Genomic DNA, 25,014 nt, shown 5'->3' on the forward strand with positions numbered 1-25,014 from the left:
ATTCAAAACAGAGACCATTCACAATAGTCAAAAGTTGGAAGCAACCCAAGCGTCCATCACAGGTGAATGGAGAAATAAAATGTGGTTTACATATGCAATGAAATGTTATTCACCCTTAAAGAGAAAGGAAATTATACAACATTACGTAACACTGATGAGCCGTGAACACAATATAGCAAGGCGAACAGGCCAGGCACAAAAAAGATGGATACTACATGGCTCCACTTGGATGAGGACCCCAGAGGAGGGAGATTCGTCAAGACAGAAAGTGGGATGGTACTTGGCCAGGAGAGGGCGCAGCTGGGACGCCCCTCTAGGTAAACAGGTGCTATTCTGTAGAAACCTGAGTTTTGCAAGCTGTGTCTTTCATTCACCTTCCGATGGTCTTTGGTGCTGTCATTCCCCTGCCTGTCTGTTTAGTTGTTTTTGTTGAAATTCTCCGGGATCTTTTATTAAAGGTATTATGAGTGGTAAGTTTATTATTTATACAACGGTTTCTGGGCCACGATAAACTACATCCATACCTGATTCAGAGAAAGCATGCTGAGCATCCTAGGTTCAAAGAACACCTGCCCCAGGACACGGATTTGGGGATTTAGATTTAGGGTTATCTACCTTCGGGCATTGCTGAGGATATTTTCTTTGTTTGTTTCCTGCATGTGGAATAAGCATCATAGTAATGACTGTATCTGTAGCAATGATCATTTACTGAATTCCTATTAGGCAGGCATGACGCCGGCCTTTTCAGTTGGGTCATTTCATTTAATCCTTTGAAGAATTCCACCAGGTAGATATCACTATGACTCGTTTTTTACGGATGCCTAAGCAAAGCCTCAGATCCACCGAAACAAAACTAGCCGAGGATCCTACAGGTAGGAAAATGGCGCGCCTGGATAGGAAGCCAAGTGCTTCAAGTCTTAGGTACCATGCAATATGTAAATTAGGCATGGGTGTTCTGATGACACACGGTTGGAAAGAAAGGTGTATCTGTGGAGGTGTGTCCATGTGCCAGTCATCTTGTCGCCAATCGATCTAGGAACCCAATTTGAACCTTTAGATTCATCTGTGCCTAAATCCTCCGGATCTCTTTTCTTTCCAATAACATTGATCACTTCACTTCATTTAAGTTACCTTTGGCAAGGTACCTGATGTATGAGGTCTTCCGTTCTGTCCTAATGGCCAGGAAGATACTACACAGCATCTTTTTTTGAAAGACTTCTATCTACTTGCTTGTAGAGAAAGGGAGCAGGAGGGAGAAGGAGAGGGAGAGAAACGTCCATGCGAGAGAGAAAGAGCGGTCAGTTGCCTCTCGCAAGGGCCCCTGAGCCCACCCAGGCATGTGCACTGATGGGCATCCAACTGGCAACCTTCCACTTGGGGACAGACGCCCAACCAACTGAGCCGCACCAGCCAGGGGTAAATCATCGTTGTATTTAGCGTATCTGTGTTCTGGATCCCCTTCTAGGAAGCTAAGGCACTGACGATTTAATTAAGATGAAACAGATTTTAGTCCTACTCTCTGACTCAGGTAGTGTAAAGCTTTAATACACAATCAATAAATGGTTGTTAAATGAACAAGATAATTACAAATTCAGTGTTTCTACACCAAAAATGCTGAACTATAGTTGGGCACATGGTTTTAAATTTTGGTTACATGTGATGAACACTAGAGATATGATAGAAATTTGCAGGCATTGACCCTAAAACATTTATTATTTTGTGTCCTCATTTGTACCTCAAAACCAATACCATAAAAAGCACTCTTTTATTTGAAATTTAACTTTTTAAATTTAGGCCAACAGTCAAATGAGAAAAGAAGCTTTTGAAATCAAATGCAGCCTAGATTTTGTTCTTTTAAGAAATATCTTTCTTTTCCTTTTGTTTTTTTTTTTGACCTGACTTGAAACTCACAGCTTCCAAATCCAGAATAGATAAAATAAAATAGCATGAAATAGGCACTTACTTATAGCACAGCCCTTCACAAGTCACGATTAACCTCAGCTGCAGATTTTGCTTCTAAGTTATACCCTTTCTCTCCTGCACCCGATCAAAATGAGCATTTCTGAAATTCTGTTGCAGGGTTTATACTTTTCGGTATTTAAAGTAAGTACCAGCTAACCTAATTTTTCAAGATACATGAAACGCGGACAGGTTACGTTCTGTGAGGTTGCATAAAGCCACGGCATTTAAAATACATGAAACTCACTTGCTTGTATCTTTGGTCGCCTGAGAGGACCTCAGATGACTGAGCAGTCCCAAAGATCAGGGTTAGTCCCTGTTTCTTGCTCATTAGCTGGTGAACACCCACTGAGCATGCGACATGACTCATGCTTACACGGGGATTATACGATGAAGCTGCAGTGTGCTCCAGTTTTAAGTGGAGACAAGACAGAGGGTTTGATTGTTACCAGAACAGGGGCAGGCCCAGAGAGATACTAGGAGTGGGTGGGATGAGCGCTGGTGGGCAGCAGGAGAAGGCCAGTGCGCGACTGGAAGCTCTGGTTGCGGGGCGACCTCTGTCACAGGGGGTGTCTCGTGAAAGGGTTTGGAGGCTCAAATCTGCGTTGTGCCTTAATGTTTCTCTATATAGGGCCTTCATCACCACGACCATCACCCTCTTCATGATTAACATGTACTGAGCCCACAGGGTGTCCCAGGCCCCGGTCCAAGGACCCGTCACAGATTAACCCACGAATCCTACCACACCTCTGCAGGTGAAGTGTGAACGTCCTACCTGGTTCAGAGAGCGGGGTGCCGCAGCACAGTGCGAACAAAAGAACTTCTCAAAGCCAGGATGCAGTAGGTCATGGGGTCGGGGTTAAACACATCACGACATCCCAGCGGACCACTGAGCTCCCATTTTGACGTTCTTCTGAGCCATGCTCCTGTCTTGAGAATGTGTTTGCACTGCATCCAGCTGCATTCAAAATAATTTTCTGTTAGCACTTTGGTTCTAAAATTATGAATAAAATATAAATCTTAACAAATGAGCTAATGAAACGATTCAATTTAGTTTAATTGACATGAGTTAGGCATCTGCTACATTCAGTGTACAGGGATGGGCCCTCGTGTATGCGTGCACACACATGCATGGTTTTGTGTAATCGCTCTTAGGATAGTGTAGCACATAGAAGGTGCTCAATAAAACTGGCTATTATGCCCTGGCTGGTGTAGCTCGGTGGATTGAGCGCGGGCTGGGAACCAAAGTGTCCCAGGTTCGATTCCCAGCCAGGGTACATGCCTGGGTTGCAGGCCATAACCCCCAGCAACCTCACATTGATGTTTCTCTCTCTCTATCTCCTTTCCTTCCCTCTCTAAAAATAAATAAATAAAATCTTAAAAAATTAAAAAAACTGGCTATTATATTCTAGAGATGCTGATACTTTTACTAGTGTCTTCATAAATGCTATTTTATTTTTTTACTCTCAGCTCAAATACTGGATAGTTTGAAAAGCTCTTTGAGAGTTAACAGGAAAGATGACTTTTTGTTCAAGTCTGGAAGTCGCATAATTCACTTACAGAAGCAACTGGATTGATCAGTTGACCTGACAAAGTGTCCATTGACTTTTCCTCTAGTATTAGGTGTTTGCTCGGGACATTTTGGTCACAGAAATGTAGCTATCATAGCACGTAAGGAACTTGATGAAGCATGCCTTGTAGAACTGTCTGTGTTGCCCTGGCTGGTGTGGGTCAGTGCATTGAGTACCAGCCTGCAAACCAAAAGGTCGCTAATTCGATTCCCATTCAGGGCACATGCCTGGGTTGCAGGCCAGGTCCCCAGTAGGGGGCGCATGAGAGGCAACCGCACATTGACGTGTCTCTTCCTCTCTCTATCCCTCTCTTCCCCTGCCTAAAAATAAACAAAATCTTTAAATAAAAATAAATACATAATTCTGTGTCCTTTTCATACATGTAACATTCAGTGATTTCACTGCTTCTTCACTTTGTCAGACTTTTTTTCTTCTAAATCAGAGCAATTATTTACTAAAGAGAGAAGAGAATCGCTATACAACCCAATGAATTATTTACATTGATGTGTTATTTGTGTAGATCTAATATAATGCTGGGGAGTGTACGTAACAGCTGTAGTCCCCCAAACACATAAGAAGACCACCCCAAAATGAAACCTAACTTGCAGTATGAATGGTCTTACATGGAAAAAAATTGTACGATTCAGTTACATTTGGAAAGATTTAGAATATTCACTGAACATCTTGTATGTGCAAAAGCAAGGCAAATAGATACAAATCAGCTTATAATATAGTGTGGGGATTCAAACACTACAGAGAAGATAAGCCACATAAGTTGAGTGGGGACATGGTGATTTCCAGTGAATAGAGACTTAACTAAGAACACATGTTTGAAGTCCCCTTTCCCAAACGAGGTGAGGTGTCTCCCCGGGTCTAAGTGCCTGGGAAAAGTCTCATGAGGGCACTTCTTTGAAGCCTCGTATCACACTGGTGTTGAAGTCCTACGTAAGCCAACTGTGAACAAGAAAACCTGACCGGAAGCTATTGCATTCCACCCTAGCATAGGCAATTGTTCCATGTCATAGTAAAAGAAAGAAAAAATGCAGGCTTATTATAGTGTAAGGTCCTTTGAATTTCTATTTGTTGGGCATTTCTGTTTCTGAAGGTCGAGATGAGGCCTTGAACTCTGACAGAGAGGAAACCTCCTCACCTTCAGCCTTCTTCCGCCTGTGCTTCTGTGTCGGGCTAGAAGGGGAGGGACCGGCATGTGCACACGTGCAAACACACACACACACACACACACACACACACAGTTCTACTTAAGCTAGAGAAGTAGACATGTTTGAGCAGAACCCCGGGACACCTTCGTCTGGCTCCCACCACACAGCTGGGCACACCCTCCGGCCACGGGCAGCCCGCTCTGGAGACAAAGGTGCCCCCAGCCCTCGCGATGCCACGGGCAGGGTCAGCGCGGAGAGGAGCTCGCCCCTCGGTCAGGAAACATCTTCTCACGCAGCTTCTCTCCCCTTCCCTGCGGGAAAGGGACGGAACGCACCCCGAACTTCTCTGAAGCAGCTGCCTGCAGAGTCCGCTGCTCCCTCCTTTCGCTAACAAGGCAGACAGACTTTTCTAGAATAACACTGTCATGATTTATTTCCTTTCCAAAAACACGGCCTTTTCCTCACTACTGATGTCAACACGAGCGAGTCTAGGTTTTGTCTATGATTTAAACAAAGACACACACACACACAGAGACACGTCTTCAGCTGTGTGTGATTGTGACGCACGGTGTGTTTGTCTCTGTCTCGGCTGTGTTTTCGGTCGAGGGTCTCTGTGACCCCGCAGCTGCCTCACTGCACATCCTCGGGCCGCTTCCCTGGGCTCCTCCCCCCTCGGCCTCAGCTGCACGTCCCCCGCCCCGTGTCCCTTCCACCGTGAACACACGATGCGTCTGGTCTCTCTTCCCGGCACTTCTCACGTCTCGTCCACTCAGAGGTCAGAGCATACACATAATTTCCCCGATGAACACTCAACAGAAAAGTGTCCTGTAATGCATCTCTCAGCATCTTGTCAGAAGTAAACACATATTTGTGTAATTATTATTATTATTATTATCAGGGCCTATTCTCTCAGCTAGACTGTAAGTTCTACGTCTTGCTTATTGAGAATGATTTTCCTGGAATCGAGCACAGTGTCTAATTCTCAATAAGCAATTTTTGAATGGATGAATTAATTAGTATATTTCAGTTCTGTTTCTAAATGCCCCCAAATATAATGGGGCATTTAAGTTCACCAGTGAGGAGAGGGCCTCCAAACACAATTTTAAAAGAATTATTTTAGGCAGCTACAAGTAGCACTGCATGATCGGGTGAACATTCTAACAAGTCCAGCCTCCAACAGAGAGCCTCACGGCCGTACTTGGCAGCCGCTGTCCTGAACGCCTGTGACCTTGATCAAGCTAAAACAAACAAGCAAACAAAAAATACAAAACAAAAAAAATGGAGGGAAATGCAATCTTTACCTAGCAAGACACAGGAATATTTGTGTTCTGTAAATTTAGTTCTTCACATGTTTGTGAAGAATTATTAAACAGGAAATAGATGGTATTCCAGATAATTATCAATTAGTATTTTATCAGGATTCCTGATGCAGTCTGCTGCTGAATAAATAAATAAATAAATATAAAATCCATAAAGACTATACAAGCTTATTTAATCAAAGAATCAAAACAGGCCCTAACTTTCAGGAGAATACATTTTAGGAAGATGCGCTTGAATGGTGCAATGTATTCATTTTCCTGCCAGGTAGCTAGGAGACCGGGAAATCAAAGGTTGTGTTTTATCTTTGTGGGAAAAGCCAAGTCTTTCCAAGGCCGCACCGACGCAGAGCCGGAGCTCTTGCATTCCCCCAGATAGTAACCTTGACTCTGAAGAGCCCTGTCGTTTCCCAGCCTTTGTTTCCACTTTGTTTTTGTTGTTGTTGAAGTGCAACTAAGTTTCACGTGTGCATTATTTGGTCTTCAGAGTTTTCAATTACACTCAGGTGCTGAATCCTTCATTGTTATTTTTCTCCGATGCCTCACAGCCATCGGCGTTTCTGCTTCGGGTTTTGTCCTTTCCCGGGCTGGGAGGGTGGTCGGTGTGTGTTTGGCAAACCCAACAAACAGGAGTCTTGGTTCCGGACACCAGTCCTCTCCTTCCTCGCAGGAGACCTCCTGTCTGTACCTGCCGGCAGCTCCCCCGACATGCGACACCCCGCTTCCTGCCTTCGGCGCGGTGTGCTCTGTTCATGTACAGGTGGGCTGGCACAGGTGAGCTGGGAGTTTTATTCTACTGACTAAAGACCTATAGCTGGTCTTAAATGAGTGGGTTTAGGGGGGCGGAATTTCTTGAATTTGCGTCAAATGTATTTGTGAATTGTACTGCTGATGCCATTTAAAAGATGCAGGCATGTGTACAAGCTGTTAGTGAACGGAGGTCCAGGCAGCTGGGCTGAAGGAACTGCTCCGCCCACGTCCTCCGTCGGCAGGTGAGCTGACGGCCCAGGTGTGGGGGGCGCCGCCGGCCTCAGCCGGTCCGCAGCTGTGCACGGTGGCCTAACGACAAACGAGGTTTCTTCGAGCAAAAATGGCACAAAAGGCAATCTGTTGACTTTTTGCTCTTCCAGAATGTTCCCAAATCACCCAGCATCCTATCCTTCCTGTCACTTTCCAATGGCAATTTCCTGGCCATTTGAGTCCTTAAGCAGAGCAAAGGGTGAAACCGATATAGACTGCCTTCCTAATCAGACTGAGCCTTGCTTGCTGATTTTTATCTGATTTTACTTTTAAATGCGTGACAACGGCCATACTGCCAAGAGTAAGAACACTCTTCTAATCTGGTCAAACTCCAGTAGTTTCCTGTTAGTCTATGTATATGAAGATTTTTTTTTAAAGATTTTATTTAAGCCCTGGCTGGCGTAGCTCAGTGGATTGAGCACGGGCTGGGAACTAAAGTGTCCCAGGTTCTATTTCCCAGCCAGGGTACATTCCTGGGTTGCAGGCCATAACCCCCAGCAACCGCACATGGATGTTCTCTCTCTCTCTCTCTCTCTCTCTCTCTCTCTCCCTCTCCCTCTCCCCCATCCCTTCCCTCCCTAAAAATGGATGAATAAAATCTTAAAAAAAAAAAAAGATTTTATTTATTTATTTTTAGAGAGGGAAGGGAGGGAGAAAGAGAGAGAGAGAAACATCAACGTGCAGTTGCTGGAGGCCATGGCCTGCAACCTAGGCATGTGCCCTGACTGGGAATCGAACCTGCAATGCCTGGTTCGCAGCCTGTGCTCAATCCACTGAGCTATACCAGCCAGGGCCTGCGAAGATTTTTTTTTAATCTACTAGAACTCCAGAATCCTAACTGAGAAGTAGGAAATATTTCTCGCACACATGCCTGTGGCTTTGGGACATTTTTCTTGCCACTGAAATGCATTTTCTGACGTCAATATTTTTCTTAAAGATTATTTATCTGGTCAGTGTACTTACAGATCTATGGTTAATCTTATCCTTGTTATGTGATGCTTCTAAGATCATATTGTATCATTTACTAAATAAGTAGGGGACATAACTCAGCCTCTCCGATCATGACACGGGAAGCCTCAGTCTGCAGATGCCACCATGACTGTCCCAGGACATCTCTGCTCAGAACCAAACAGGTCCCAACACAAATGACGTCAGCATCCTGGTTCCCCTGCCCATTAATCCCGGAGTTTACCAAAGCTTTCCTCCACAGCAACACCTGGAGAAACGTTCCACCTCTCGGCCCCAAGACCGCATCTGGGAACGGGATGCAGGAAACCTGGTCCCTGGACCCATCCCCTCCCCCACCACCGGGATGCACGGCGATGATGTCTTACTACCTAAGTCCTTCACGCTCCAGGTCTGCATGGGCCTTGGAATGGCTGAGCCAACGAGAATGGACGGTTCACCAAACTGACATACTTGCCTGGGCCCGTCACCAAAGGCTTGACCATGTACCCGTCACAAATATCCCAAATCTCAATGGCATACAGTAACAACAGTGTATTTGTTCCTTATGCCACAAGGCCACTGGAAGTCGGTAATGGGTGGACGGGGAGTCTCGTTAGCAGCCACCCCGGGGTGGGTAGGAAAGCCTCCTGTCCAGGGGAAGTGTGTCTCCGAGGTCGTGCACGGTCAAGGGGCGGCCTGGCGGAGACTTGTTACCCCTCACTCGTGCTCACGTACAGTTTATAGGCCCGAACGACTCCAACATTCTGCCCAACCACAGCAGAACCAGATGTAAAATCCCACCGCGTCCCCCCAAAGAGGAGGCGAATGGAAACGTTTGGTGAACAGCACCGACGACTCCTAGAGTCCTCCTTTCTAGCTGCCTCAAACTCCACTCACCCTCCTTCCTACGCTCAAACTGCATTACCCACCCCACCCTTTCCAGAGAAACGACCAAAAGCCCGTCCAATTCCTACGCCCACTCAGAGTCCAGGGATTCCGGAGGACAGACGCCAGCCTCTCCACGAACCCCCGGTACGGCCTCCAGGGCCCAGTGCTGAGCCAGGGGCTGTTTCAACCTGAAGTCGCAAACTGCCTTCATCCACACCTCTGGCTTGGGGGGCGGTTTCCACAAACTCAGTTTCCTACGTCTCGCTTTGAGCCAGGTCCGATGGGATAATAATTCCGCAGAGCAGCTTTGTTGGCTTATTTGTCTGGAGACGTGCTTCTCTGTAGCTTGTGAAAACAAGTCCCTCCCCTGAGAACATTTCCTGGGCCTCACCTCAAACGGGAGGGGTTGGCCATGAGGACAGGAGTGCGCATGTGACTGCCGTGACTTTGATTTCAACCACGAAAAAGGGCCGGTTCTAAGCAGACTGCACTGCTCAAAACGTTATCGGTTTATATGACACACGCTGGCGGTGAGGAGTTGCCTCTTCCAACTGGCCTGGCCGCCCAGTCCCCGGATCCCCTGCTTCCCTCCCTTTTCTCTGTAACAGCAGCCAATTATTTCATGTGCTCAGCTCTCCCCTGGAGCGCACTGTAGACGTAGCCAAAAGTAATAAGCAAAGGCTGCGAACACTCTATTTTCCAACCTCTTCTTTCGGACTAGGACTCCTTAGCCACATTATTTGTCTTTAACGACATGGCGGGCAACGAGTTTACCGATGTTTTGCTGCTGCATTATGAATTCCATTCTCCAATCCTTTAATTATAGCTTTTGCTTTGCTTGCTACGTGGTCTGTGATTAATTTTGTTATAGCAGCATCCCCTATCGAGGTACCAATTTCTATATCACTAAGAATCGGCTGAGTTATGCTGTATAGTCACTAAAAATTTCAAAATCTTAATGGCTTGCAGTAATTAAAATTTATTCCTTGGTCACAATGTGCCCACAGAAGAGAGAGAGAGAACTCTCTCAGGATGATAGAGTAGGCACAGTCTTAACACTGCTAGTTGCCATGGAATTAAAAAAAAATTTTTGGAAAGGCTCAACAAAATAATTGTGAAGTCTGGAAGCCACATGCGAGTTAGTAATAATCAATCACAGCTATCGTAATCTATAAGTAAGTCAGGAAATGCAAGTCTAAGGTGTTATGAGAAGGGCGAAGAATTGGAAACATTTGGCCAGCAACCACAAGGGCCAGCGGCGAGTCCCCGTCACGCGGACCTGGCCTGGGCCTGGAGAAGCTGCGGGATGCTCATGAAATCACATCATTAAAGGGCGTACGTTTAAGCTAAAGCCAAACACATAGTGAATCAGCAACGTTAAGCTATTAACTCTTACTGAAACGGAAATACATTCTAAAATACCGAGTGTAGGCTTTAATTGGAATTTCTCAATTGAATAATGAAAAACTGCACACTTCCTTCATTTAATAAAATTTTACTGAATTGTAAAAACCTGTCTTCTAGAAAGCAATGATTATGTAGCAGTAAGTCAATTTTTATATTTAGAAAAAAGTAAGTAGGCATTGCATGCATATCACTAATATGTTTTTATTCACGACTTTAAATATATAATTCTTTACACAAATTGTAGAAAGTATTAAATACTGCCCTGAGTTATATTTCTTATCATTTTATTATTTCTTATAAAAGTTATTTTAAACAAAATTCACATGGATGATTAGCTTAACAAATGTTAATAAAAAGGTGACATTTTAAATATATCAAAACAAGTATGTTAGTTCTCATGCAAAGCATAAATCACATTACTGTCTTTATGAACTTTAATAATGAAGAGACTTTGATGCCGTTTCTGTAAATGTCCACTAATATTCATAATAATTATACATCACAGTGTGCACTTAAAAATGGCATTCCCGCCCAAGCTCCTTTTCCATGTGAATGGCTGGTCTTGGCTCAAGCGTCACGACTTCCTAAATCCTCTCAAACAAGCCACAGCCAGCCCCAGTGAGCCCCGGCCCCCATACCTCTTGCTAAGGGTCCCTAGTCTCGGCGCTAGCAGCAGCCAGCCTAGATTCACAGCGTGGCTTTGCCTGGGAATCTGCAAGCCCAGCATGCACAGAAGCCATCTCAGATTGCTTTATAGATATGCAGGGTACCACAGGCAAAACACAGGTGGTGGGTAACCTTGGCCAGCAACACCCAGGAAACCTGAGAGCCTGTAAACCCAGTGGGCAGCTACAGACCATGTAAGAGCACTACCACCACTCTGCCCCTGCACGGGGCGATAGGGGAGGCTATGCCACTGGACCCTACAGAGTACCTAATACATAGGCCACTCTACCAAGACACAGAGTCAAAGCAGCTCTACCTAATACATAGAAACAAACACAGGGAGGCCGCCTAAATGAGGAGAAAATAAAAATGCTAAGGGTTAAAGATAAAGAGAGAGTCTTAAAAGCACAAAGAGAAAAGCAGTTAGTTACCTACAGGAGAATTCCCGTAAGACTGTCAGCTGATTTCTCAAAAGAAACTTTGCAGGCTAGAAGAAGGGATTACTGAGAAATATTCAAAGTCATGAAAAGCAGGGACCTACAGCCAAGATTGCTCTATCCAGCAAAGCTATCATTTAGAATTGAAGGGCAGATAAAGAGCTTCCCAGACAAGAAAAAATTAAAGGAGTTCATCATCACCAAACCGTTATTATATGAAGTGTTAAATGAACTTGCTCAATAACAAGAAAATGGGAACAGATACATATCTATCAACAATTAAATCTAAGAAACAAACTAAGCAAACAAGAACAGAGACAGAATTAAGGACACAGAGAGAGTGCTGATGGCTGTCAGATGGAATGGAAGGGGAGTGTGGGGGATGGGTGAAGGGGTGAGGGGATTAAGGAGTACAAATTGATAGCTACAGAATAGCCCTGGGGATGTAAAAGACAGTATAGGAGATGGAGCAGCCAAAAAATCTATGCTTGACCCATGGATACCAATAATGTTGGGGGGACTTCCTGAGAGAGTTCGGGGTACTGGGTGGAGGGGGGTAAAGGAGGAAAAATTGGAACTGTAATAGCACGATCAATAAAATATAATTTTAAAAAATAGCATTCATTTTAAATAAAATAACTATTAATCTTTTTAAGGGTGGAATTGTAATGTGATTGAGTGTATGCATGGAATTTTTCAGTAATTTAATGAGAACGATCAGTCCATCCAGGCCGGGCTGTGTTGAGATCCTCAGCTCCAGGCGCCCTCGTCTCGCTCCTCACGTGCTGTCTGGGACAACGCCCCCACTCCCAGTGACAGCGCCCAGTTCACTGTTTCCCACCAGGTCTTCCTTCCATCCTTCAAACACAGGCATCAGATAGCAAGCTTTTATCTCCTGATGTCGGGCTAACACTTTGAATTGAAAAGATAGTTCCAACCTAATTGAATTTTAGGCACCTGCCATGAATCGTAGAACTCTTTCTTTGAAGGACTAGGTTTTTTTTTTTAAATGGTATTACCATATTTTTCAGACCATAAGACGCACCTAGGTTTTAGAGGAAGAAAATAGGGAAAAAATTTTTGAAGCAAAAAATGTGGTAAAATATTTAATAACATAAATAACATAATATTTCAGCAATGTAAATATAAACAGAACTCAACAGCAGCATTACCAACCATTATTCCTCCCAAATTTGGGGGAAAGGGTGCATCTTATAGCCTGAAAATGTGGTATTTAGATTATACAACCTGCTACAAGAAGGTCTTTTCTAATTTTTTGATAATTTCCCCTTATTCTGTTTGGTGGATTTTGTAATCACTTAAAATATAGTCATGTGGTTCGAAGAAAATTATTCAGCTACACATGGAAATGGCTTCTCGCTTTGTGAGTCCCCTGAATTCCTGAATGTCAAAGGCCGCACTACTGTGCACTGAACGCACTAAGGACCTGCTCGCTCTCACTGCTTTGCCCAGCAATTCCAGGACCGGGCTAAAGTCTTACTGAAGACTTGCCTTTTCAAGGCCCTTCTTGTGACAGTAGCATCTTCATGCACAAGTGACTAACTCACTGATAGTCAATGACTTGATGTCAAGCAAGGATTAACGATGAGGGGAGAATCATCACCTGAAAACAAGGACAGTCTTCTTCAGTCCCTGTTCGGTATTAAACTGTACCCAGCTTACCAAAAGATGCATTCATTTAGTAATTTCATTGATTATATTTTCTGCCTCTGCTGCAGTCTGCAAGCTGAACCCGAAGCTAGTGAAATAGGCAATGAGCCTTTGGTCATTGTTACTTTACTGATAACTGACAGGGCAATATCCTAACTATTTGTTTTTTCAGGTGAAAAATTAGCGAAAATCCCTGTCCTTACATAATTTTCCTCAGTGATTAAGAATACATAAAGAAAATTCTAGGATTTAGAGTTTTAAATGTGTGTATTATTATTATTTTTTTGCCAAATATGAAGTCCTGAGGTGAAGTAACAAAAATTGAACTTGTTTAACTATGATGCCATCAAGGATGAAGAAAACAAACGTTCTGGTTTTGTTCTCCTCCCTGACTCCCTAGCGCCCCCCACAGATGGACAGACACACACGCACGCACCCCATCTCCTGCCCGGGCCCCACACTGTTTGGGTCTCGGGCTGGCGCTTCACGCTCTGCACACACAGCACTGGGGGCTCATTTGCCATTTGCTTATTTGTCAGGACCTTAGAAAAGAAACTTCTCTGAGACTCTGGGATGAGTTTCTGCTTCTAATCCCATTCTGCTCTCAAACATCCTGTATCCTGTGCTCCTCTCCAAAGCCATTTTACACAGCGAATTTTCAGTCAAACTATTACCATAATACCATGCATGTATGCATCTTTTCTTTTCATATTTTATAGAAGAGTTCAGAATTTATAATGACCATATTTTATTTTACAAATATAACCAAATTTACTCATTTTATTACTCATTCACTAAATGTCTACTGAGCTCCTTTCATGGATCCTGGCACTGCAGTAAGTGCGGTGTTCAGAATCGTGACTAAACCCGTCAAGGTTTCTGCCCTGGCAAACTCTTCAGTGTGAAGGAGAGGGGAGAAATACGTAAGAAAACGCGTAAATGGATTAGTCTGCATTTCCATCTGACCTTCCGTGGCATTTGGAGAGAATATTCAGGGAGTCATAGGGACATTCGTTGCTTGATTTTTTTTAAATAAAAAATAGATCTCATCCTTAACAGTTAGGTTCCTTATAAGTCAATATTTATCACTGTATTACACATTATATGAGTAATTTTGTTTTAATTAATATAATGCATATGCAATACTGCATAAACTAAAAAAAACTATCTGAACTTCTGTCTGCTTTTAAATTCATAAGAAATTACAAATTTCGCTGAAATACTTTAGATGGTTCTGCTTAAAATATTGAATATTCATTTTAGGGATTTAAAGATTTTAGATATACATTTTTTTCTATTGAGCATAGTAGGGCTGCACATTATTTTCAAGTTTTAACTGACACGATTTCAGACATTTACATGCTTCCAACATTTCTATAATTGTATGTTGAAGGACTCTGATATTAACTTTTTAAGTGATTGATTTTAATTTCACTTTTCAGTGAATAAACACAAATTATATTGGACAAGATTCCAATCAGAGGCTCAATAAGTCTTAGTTCCACACTACTGACAGCTAAAAAGACCGAGAATTTCAACAGAGCCGAAGCACCAGACTTAGAGGGGTGACAACAGAAAGGCCAATTGGAAAAGACCTTTTCAAAAGGCAAATGACTGAGAATAATGTTGAGGGTGACAGGAAAGCTGTGGCTTTTCAAGGACAACTGAACTGATGTCACTGTGAGAGAAACGTAGGGACCCACGGACAAAAACATGTGTCACCATTCAGAGCCGAAGAGCGGAGCCGCTGAACCGTGTCGCAAAAAAACACCTGCACGCATCCAGAGAGGCACATGCTACCAACCACGCGAGCGCACAGGAGTTTGACTGCAGCTCCACCATTTCTGTTACACGGACCAAAACCTGCCGTGGAGGTAGCACGGGAGGAAACGAGCCCCAGAAACTGGACATTGGTTTCATCTGTCTGCCTGTCGTCAGCATCTGCACATAGAAACACACCCTCCCATGCACACCAAACTGGTGTACAGAGAACATAAGGCAAACGATTTCTTTCCGCTAACGCAATGTAAGTTCCATGAGGGCGGGGCTACTGTGCACCCCACTTTTCTTCAGCTCCCAATTAGCCTCCACACTGCTGGCTCACAACGAGCTGCTAAACTAGGTTTAATGAATTCTGGAAGCCCTCTTGTTTCAGAGGGCCGGCAGCCCTGATGGGCGTCTCTGCCATTTGGGCTGTAAGGTACCAGGACCGAGCCTCAGGATCAGGAAAGTGCCAGCGCTGATCTGCTGCCAGACTCTTTAACACGTGAGTAACTTTAGTAGCACCAAGATTTTTTTTTTCATATACACACTATATAGTAGATTATAAAATGTAACATATAGATAAAGTTTGTGAAAAAATGCATTAAGACAGAATGGAAGAAAGGGTAAGATCAGAAAAGCGATCAAACTTACACTTTTATTAGAGTTTCTTCAATGGTAAGGAAAGGGGTGATGCCTTGGAGAGTTCTAGTGTACTAATCTCCTATGAACTTGAAAGTTCTTAATCTATACTTCCTAAATGAAAACAAACAAACCTAAATCCCATGAATTGTAGTACTCTAAACTCATTCTATCAGGAACGAGGTAAATGGTCAATATTTAAGAAAGTGATTTTTTGAGGATTTTATATCACAGCAGAGATATGGAGAACATTACGTAGTTTTCCATTTCAAATACAACCCAGCCTTATGTCCATCCATTTCCTCTAAACAGCTGTCCGGATGTCCACCAGTTGGTGAACACGGGAAGCTCAGGGCTTGCCTGAATACATACGACAGAGACACAGAGTCAGAGAACAAGAAACAGTGACCTACTGGTCTACTCTGTTCCTTCACTATCTGCACGCAAATTAGTTACGCCATCTCCAGATGCACTGCTCAGGTACAGCTTCTGAGAACACGGAGGCACGGCTAACAGCAGAGCGGCGCCCGCCTTGTTCAGCGGGTTCGCGCATGGAGCTCTTGTTCGATGTGGGGTAGCTGCAAACACACAGCAGTGATGAGGATGGCGACTGTGCAAGCTGCTTGCAGGAACTGGTTTCCAGGAAGTGCCAAAACTCCCACGGAACGCTTTAACTTCTTAGTACATTACAAATCTGCGTCCATAAACATGGATAAGCTTACTTATGCCTATACGGATGCACATGCAAAGTCACACTCTAGTCTCCAGCCACCCTTGACCCTAGAACATGGATTTCCTTTCTCTGTGCGCCACTCCCCAGCCTGGAGCTCCGCTCCTCGCAAGGGTCGCCACACCGTTTCATCCTTCTGACACCTGTTACACACTCGCTCCCTAGACTGTGGCCCTCGGGTGTGACTCTTCCCGCCACTGTGTCTTTACATCGCCGATAGAGTGTCTTGTTCATTGCTCTACCATTTTGTAACAGATATACCTGGCACGTGTTTTCTCAAAGTTTATGGGTCACAGAATATGTTTCTAAAAATTGTGATGACAATTTTGGCATTGGAACTGTGTGTCCCATAGAAGTGATACTTCAGAAAAAAAGTATAAACTGCATTTGTTTGCATATACATTTAGAAATATGCCAGCCTATCCATATGCTAAGATTTTCACTATCAACTAATTTTCATTTTATATAATGCATACAATATTAACTTTATTTGCTTTCAGGTAACTATGTAAAATCGGATAATTGTTCTCCTGTACCTATGTGTTATGTACATGAACTAGACACTGCATAACTATATTACAGACCTGTTATAAGAAGAGTTTCATTTAATAAAGTCATATATTTGACATTACATTGATATGATGTTATTGTTTTTTCATTGTTTTATTAAGGAAAATTATTCCCCATACAATGTTTGAAAAATAATAGACTTTGCAGTTTTTTAAATAAATTTATAAACATAATTGCAAACATTAAATACTGGGTAGCCTTGTAGTCAGTGGTTATGACCAGAAAATATTCATCTAACAGCCAGAGATTTCCATGTTGAGATGAGAACACGGTATTCTCTGCAGTCCTGATTCTTAATGAGTTCACAGTCGCATCGTTATTTTAACCAAGATCTGTGTAGTTTTATTTCCAAGAGCGGTCAACCCAGTGACAATTCTGTCATTTCCATTTCTGCCCCTAGTTTCATCACTTGGCAATTTGTATGGATCACCCAGCCTCCCCACAAAGAGCCGTGCGGCCCGCGTCTAAATGAAGTCCCGGGGCATTCTCTTCCAAGGGCGGGATCACCGGGTTAATCTCTACACGAAGCGGCCTGGCTGCGGAGCGGCAGCTCTGCCAGTGCGGACTGAGCCTGGCAAAATCAATATATTTTAGGGGATTTGTCGTGACACCCTTTCAAAAGTTGCTTCCGAAGAACCCTGGGTGGTCTGTACTAATCTAATGACTTTGATTTTCCCTGCTATTTAATTGGAACACAGCTTCATCTTGTACCTTTATGTTTTCCGGCAAACAAGGAACTAGAGGAACAGATCCCTCCGGATCGCCGCCCCATGCGAGGGACCGACCAGACTCAGAGCCATCACGTCACTGTCTGTTGTGCTTTCGGTCATCGTTGCAAGGGGACAGCAGAGGTGGGAGCGGGGCTCCCGCAGACTGACGGTAAAGACGCATGCCCTATGCTTTCACTTACGTGGGGCATTTAAAGAACAAAATCAATGAGCAAAGAAAACTGAAACATGACCAGAGACCCGGAAAGTGAGCGGGTGGCTGCCAGAGGGGAGGGGGTCTGAGGGCTGCGCGAGGAGGGTGAAGGGGTTGAGAAGGCCAGGCTGGTGGATACACAGCAGTCACGGGGGCGGGGGGGGGAAGCAAAGCCCGGGGAACGTGCTCAGTAATATCTGAATAACCATGCGCGGTGCCAGCTGGGCCCGCGGACATGGAGGAGGAGGAGGATCACTGTGAAGGATGGGATTGTCTGCCCACTACGCTGTGCACCTGAGACTAACACCAAATGCAACTGGAAGACAAAACGGAATGGTTAGACATCTTCAAAATATTACCTTTGCTAATATCTCTGATGAATGATGAAGGGTATGTAAAACCTACCTTTTAAAATTTCTATCCCTAGATAGGGATATTTTAAATAGCCAGAGGATATGTACGGCACATTCCAAACAATGGGATACAGTCTGAGGGGTCCAGTGGTGGACTTAGAAACCCCCATTTGAACTAGATGCTCACCATCTCCCCCATTCACATGGGTGATATTATGTACAGTAAGGACTAGTGGTCATATTAATTTAATATTGCTAGTAATCTTTCAATGTTAACAAGTAAACAGAATAGCTGATGACAACTTTAAGAAGTAATCCATTACAGAGTAGGAGAGCAGCCTGGGCCTGAGTTTTACCTGCTTCCTAAGGTATTATTTCTTTGCTTATTACCACTGTAGCCCTAAGAAAAATCTCTCTCACTGGTATCCCATGGACAGAAGATTCCCTAAGAATTAAAGAATTCAAAACGGAGTGCCGTGAAAGGTTTCCAGCAACACTTAACGAGCTAAGTCACATCACAAAGGGAAATTGCAAGAGCAGAGGACTTAAAAGACACAGATTTGGGCCACAGAAGGTGGTCTCCAGGAGCTGGGGGATGCTGTCCAGTAGGAAGAGAGAAGCAGGACAGGAAAGGGGCCAGTGGGGAATGTTTTCTTACAAGAGAAGTGCTACAAATCTTGTTTTGGCTCTTTTGGTTCCATCGGCACATATCTCATTGTCTAAAACTCATTGATCTGAACAGTTAGGTGCATTTTATTATAAAATATAAATATACAATGTCTATTGCCTATTTATCGTCTCCTGTACTTACTGTGGGCATTTATTGAGTACAATAATTATTTTAAATTTATTCACGTTATAGCACTTTCATATCAAATCAACCAAACTTACAAAAACTACACCTTATTTAATGAAGGTCGAGCTAAAAACAGAGTTGTTTTGTAAAATCTCCAACAATTTGACCTACACTGGTCTCTCCCTCCTCCAAACTCCCATCTGTGCCATAAAATTCAGCATTTACTGTGCACATTAAAATGATTTCTTGTAAAGTGATCTGCACACAGTTAAAAATTAATACTCATTTTGGAGGCTCATCAAATCTTGCGCAGATAGCTGATGCCCTTGGCAGTTATGGTCCTGAAAAACCCTCTTCCTGCGTTTCGTTTGTTGACATACTGGGCCATGTCTACCTCAGAGTTGTTGTTTCTTTCATCGTGTGATGTTCGTGTGTTTGGCACGAAACACCCTCCGTCTCCTCTTCACGTTAAGTGTTGGTTATGACCGTAGCTCTGAAATGAAGTCCCAAAGAACCGTGCATGACCAGACTCATCGAATGTTTCTTGCGCTGTGCTCTAGCTCTTTATTTGTACAACATTATAATACTTAGCAGTGATAATCTCTAATAGAACTGGTATAACTTCTTATTTTCCTGTAGGACCACCAAGCTGATGCTGAGGAGTTTTCCTATAATCCAGGTCTGTTCCCCGGGGTGGATTATTGCCATCCAGATGGAGGGCCTGGGAGCCTGGCACGCAGAAGGCTCTGTGTGGAGAACAAATCTACTACCATCAAAACAACGTTTTATGGATTGAGCTCGGGCTGTGAACCAAAGTGTCACAGGTTCGATTCCCAGCCAGGGCACATGCCTGGGTGGCAGGCCATGACCCCCAGTAACCGCACATTGATGTTTCTCTCTCTCTTTCTTTCTCCCTCCCTTCCCTCTCTAAAAATAAATAAATAAAACCTTAAAAAAACATTTTATTTTGCTTAAAATACTACAACACAGTTAATGCATTCTGTCTCCATTGAAGAGAACGTTAAGAAATGGAAAGTGTATCATCCTTAAGGCTCAGATCCATTTACCTTTCACGGTGTAAAAGATGTTCGCCAACACATTTACTAATTGTCTCAACATTTCTTTCCACACTACTTCACTTCCCTGCAATCTATCAGTCTTTATATTCAGCATGACATTGTTGTCACAATGTTGAAATCCTGGCATCTCAGCAGATGGCATCAGTTTAGTGTCACCAGCTTTTAATATTTAATTCAGTGAAAAGTCAGGCTGTAAGGATGTAATAAGATAAATTTTATCTTAGGCTCAAAAAAAAAAAAGGCTAAGCATAATTCACTTTAGCTTCCATAAAGGATTCAAATTGTGGTCAGGAGAAAACCTGATCATTTTTTAGATTGTGAACACTTCACATTGGCTGTTATAAAACTTTATGGCTCGAATCAAAACCTGCTGGTTTGTTCTAATCGCAGATTTATCACTCGGAAAGCCCGCGCTGATCTGGGGAGGGGGCGGCAGACATCCGATGCTCCTGCAGGGTAAAGGCACAGCACTCTGGTTTGCGGACTGTGCGTCACCGTGATCTCGCTCTTCTCAACGGAGTTTGATTAACTACTCTGTACCAGCTACTATGACAGGATTTGGGAATGTCAAGTCAAATGAGCAAGGCCCTCGCTCTCCAATTAGTTGCATTCTAGGAGGAGAAACACGACGCACAGGCTCACAGGGACCCGGAGAAGCCCCGTAACAGAAGGATGCAGGGTGGGTACTACGTACCTTCAGAGGAGGCGACTGCATACAACCTGATAACGGCCCCACCTTTATATTGCAAACACACGGGAAGTAGCTACCACTCTGAATATCCAGTGGAAACTTCGCATTCCATACCGCCCCCTATCTTTGGGTAAAGGAGAAAAGGCCAATTCCATCACAAGCACACAGCGCACTAAACTATCTCTAGAACTGCGGATCGAGGGGTGGGTCCCTGGCAGGTGAGGGGGCTGGGGGGGATCGAGATAAGCATGCAGGGGTGCTCTTCAAGGAGGAGGAGGTGTCAGATAAGGAGATGAAACAGGAATTCCAGGCGGAGGGGACTGCAGAGGCGGCAGTGCCGTTGTATACGTGGGAAGCTGCAGGGGAAGGTTGGTTCTGGCGTGGAGGGCGAGCAAGGCAACCGGGAGACCGGAGTGTGAGCAAGAATCAGATGCGAAAATGTATTATGTGCTAAGCCAATGTATTCCTATTTACTAACATAAATTTATAAGGAAAGGTTTAGATCAAAAAGAAACATAAATTTTCCCCTTACGGATATAACTGTCGATACTGGGGGAAATGATTAAAGGGATCCAAGTGAACTAGGGAAACCCACGGGGGCCGGGGTGGGGTGGTGCTGTCGTAATACATACAGAAGAATGAGCTCGGACCAGGTCCTGATGGACGAAAGGAGACACAATCGTAGCAAAGAGAGTGTCAGGGCTGAGTTACACAGTGTACGGGAAAGGTAAAAGGCACCCTCTCTCACGCTTCTAGCTTCATGTAGCCTCCGTGCACCCCGTTGAATACGAAGGGAAGAAAAGTACGGGGGCCGGGGGGTGTGGTGAAGGGGATGGAGAAGACTTGAACTGTGACCCACGTAAGCAGGGCTGCTTCTGGAACACCTTCAAATGACATAGTTGGCACAGTGCCGGATCCTTCATCTTCTCCAGTGATTGTCATCCATATGCACGTACACGTGCATCACACACTGCTAGTTTTACAATCTTTTTAAAAGTCATATTTCTTAAACAGTGCCCCGGGCAGGTGAGGGCTTACGGGGCAGGATTCGAAAGGAGAAGACAGGGGATCTATGACAGGACAGAACATCTCTTGAAATTATCATTATTACGGCAACAAATGTCAAAGTTCATGCTGGCGCACACTCTTCATGCAACTGCCATGAAGGACAAACAAATGAGCTTTAGCACTTTATTTTAAAAACTCGGGAGGGCTGTGGAGACCACAAGGAGATTAAAGCCTGGAGCTGTCTGCCATGTGCGGGCACGGACTGAGGTGCAGCTTGGCCTCAACAGAGAGAGTTTATCGCTGCAAAGGAAACTAGGAGGTGTGGGCAGCGTGGTAGGGCTGCATCTAAGCGGAGCCCAAATGCATAGCCAGTTCTAACCGTCACTTCGGGGGCAGCCAGTGGGACTGCAGGGCGGAACTTGCCAGGTGAAACGGGATCGCCCGTGGTCCGATAGTGCTTAGGGGGCCAAGTTCCACTAGGAGGAAGGGATCTACCGCAAAAAAATTAAACAAAATGAACATTTCCTTTACAAACGTTGCAGCCACGTGGGACAGAAGGATAAAAAGCTCAGCATACCGCTTTCAAGGGTGCAACCAGAACGCCCACTCCGGTTCCTAGAAACACCAGGAGTGCGACCCTCAGGCAGGAGACACAGTGCGTCTCCCCACAGCAGCACCCGGTTCTGATCGGACCGAGTGGGCACGCCTCCGGCCTCCAAGGAGTACTGTCCCCGGAGAAGATGGCATCAGCAGCTTCTGCGGTTTTTATCCCGCCATCTAGTAAAAAACATGACACATTGAAAACCTAAGGCAATGGGGCCAGACATCAAAGGAGGGATTGGAAAAAAAAAGGAAAAAAGAAACCTGCTTTGATAATGCAGTCTGGAGCTAATGGGTAGAAAAAAAATAGTCTGTGATTAGTACTTTGAAAACTATACAAGAAAAGATGGGAAAAAAAAACTGATGAAAATTGAGAATTTCAACGGAAAGATGAAACAGATTTAAAAAATCACCAAATGGACATTTTAGAACTATAAAGTACAACTGTGTATTTATTCAATGAGTTTCACAACAGGATACAGAATTAGTAAGCAAAGGCAACTCAACACAAAAATAAACAAAGAGAAACACTGAGAGGAAACAAATTTTTAAAAAATAAAAAAAAAATCCATGGTTATAGGAGCCAGAGTAATCGGTTAGTTCTGGAGATACACCAAAGGGGATTCACAGGAGGGGCTTCTGTGTGTCCAAGGTGCCACCTCTGGGCCACTGCTGCACTGGTGTGGCCTCATGTAAAAACTGAGTGGGACCCGTAAGACGTTCGCACCTTCTACGCAGCAAGTTTTTGGCCTGGATGAGTAACAGTTGCTTGTAACGTGGCACTTCGAGTTATTCATTGAAGACACACAGGGAAATCTGGGTGTGTGACCATGTCCGCCGCCACTGTGGGCCTCTGCACAGACCCCCCCGCAGCTGGCAGTGCTGGAGGGAATGTGGTGACAGGTGCCGTCGGCCAGCAGTGTGTGACAGCCATGCTGTTGCAGGGATGGATTCCCCCAAACGACACTGGTGGTGGAAGAAGACTTCTGAGAATGACAGAACAAAGGGTGTGACGTGTGATCGGCCACTTTATCACATGGGTGCAGGACCGACTGTAACCAGTACCTCTGTGTCACTTTCTGACACCCTCTGAAAACAGAATTGTTGGAAACGCTAATGACTCAGTTCGTGGAGGGTGTTTCCTTCTTTTCCGAGACGCACCACAAACACCTGACTCAGATACACACACAAAAGTACGTTATGAAGAGGTTAGCCAGTGGAATAATTGGACGTGCTTTACGTGGCTTCTTAGTTATTACTTACAGAGAAAAGAGGTAACATCTAATGAATTGTCAGTATCTTGGGGAAAACAAACAGAAGCCCACTTAAACATATTCAAACATAGAACAGGCCAGTTTTTGGCTTCTTTTATATGTCACTTACTCTGAAACCCTTCCACAAATGAGTTGTGTATTTGGACAGAGAGTAGATGACTGAGCATGTATTGGTGCTTTGGATTTGAAAAATGTAACGTTATAAATTATGTAAGCACTGTCCATTAATCACTGTGCACTACGTTCTGATGCGTGTGTTCTTGTCTTCAGATGAGAGCACACGGCTTTGTTTTGCTCCCAATAACCTGCGTCTCCTCAATCCCTGCCTTTTCAGCATCCTATACAACAAAGTTTCTGGGTTGTCTTCTCACGTGGGAAGCTTACGTAAAATTTCGGTAAGGAAGCGTGAGGCAAGGACACACAAGACAAACATTTAGACTTGCACACTGTTTGTAATCACTTACGGGTGTTATACAAAAGGCTCATTCTTCCACTTTTACAAAAATGACGTGTCACAACGCCTTGGAACCGCCAACATGCATCTGAGTCCCTGTCCTTCCCACAGCCATTTCTGGGAATCGAGGCTACACACGGTCCTTTACGTGTCGTTGGCCATGTTTTGAATCTTGTGATGCTGCTACCATCATCACAACTTGCTAGACCATGTATTTCCCCTAGAACTTAAAGAACATTCTGTGATACTTTGGTGCCCTGTCTAGAGAAATGAGTCCCTTAGGGTTATCACCCACTGGGTGGCCCACCAGGATTTGTTCTGCTGGAAGTAACAACAATTCTCTAAGTGGCTTGAAGCCCAAGGAAGTGCACTGTTCACCTAATCAGACGTGAGGCTGTGGGGGATTCGGGACTAGCACGGCTACTCAAAAACAACGCTGTGGACACAACTGTATTTGCCAGGACATGCTGCCTGGGTCAGCGTGTTCTGGGCTGGCTGTCACGGCTTGAGGTGCCACGCCTCCCCATACAGTACCCAGGAGACGACGGAAGGGAACAGGAGGAAAGTGTTTTCTCCTTGTGATGCTCCCACTCTTTGTTTATCAGGAAACAAGACCTTTCTCCGAAGCTCTCGAATAGGCTACCCCTAATTTCTCACTCACGGTCAACATCACTGGCAATCTACCTTGTAGGACTGAACCGATGCAATCAGGAGTCGCCCGAGAGCTGACCACCGTTGGCCAAAGAAAACAGACCTGGTCTTAGCAAGAAATGTGAGCAGTGGCCATCAGGTAGACAAAGATGCTGTCATCCGTCACAGAGGACCATCATGCCATCAAATCTACACGAAAGAGCGTGCAGTCAAAGCTAAGTAGATAATACAGTGGGAGGATAATGTAGGTAAGAAGTACTGAAAGGAGAAATCGCAGCAGACAAGGGAAGACAGAGTCAAGAGTGTGGCAGGTTACTAGACCAAAAAGCGATAGATGTCTGACTCAAAAGCAACAACGAAATGACCCACTTCCTGTATCTACGGCCTGGGCCGTTAGCGTTGCTTATGGGTCACTGGAGGTACTTTCATGCTCTGAGTGGT

Source organism: Phyllostomus hastatus, unplaced genomic scaffold, assembly GCF_019186645.2.
Source record: "Phyllostomus hastatus isolate PE091 unplaced genomic scaffold, TTU_PhHast_1.1 phas_scaffold_216, whole genome shotgun sequence".
NCBI lineage: Eukaryota > Metazoa > Chordata > Mammalia > Chiroptera > Phyllostomidae > Phyllostomus > Phyllostomus hastatus.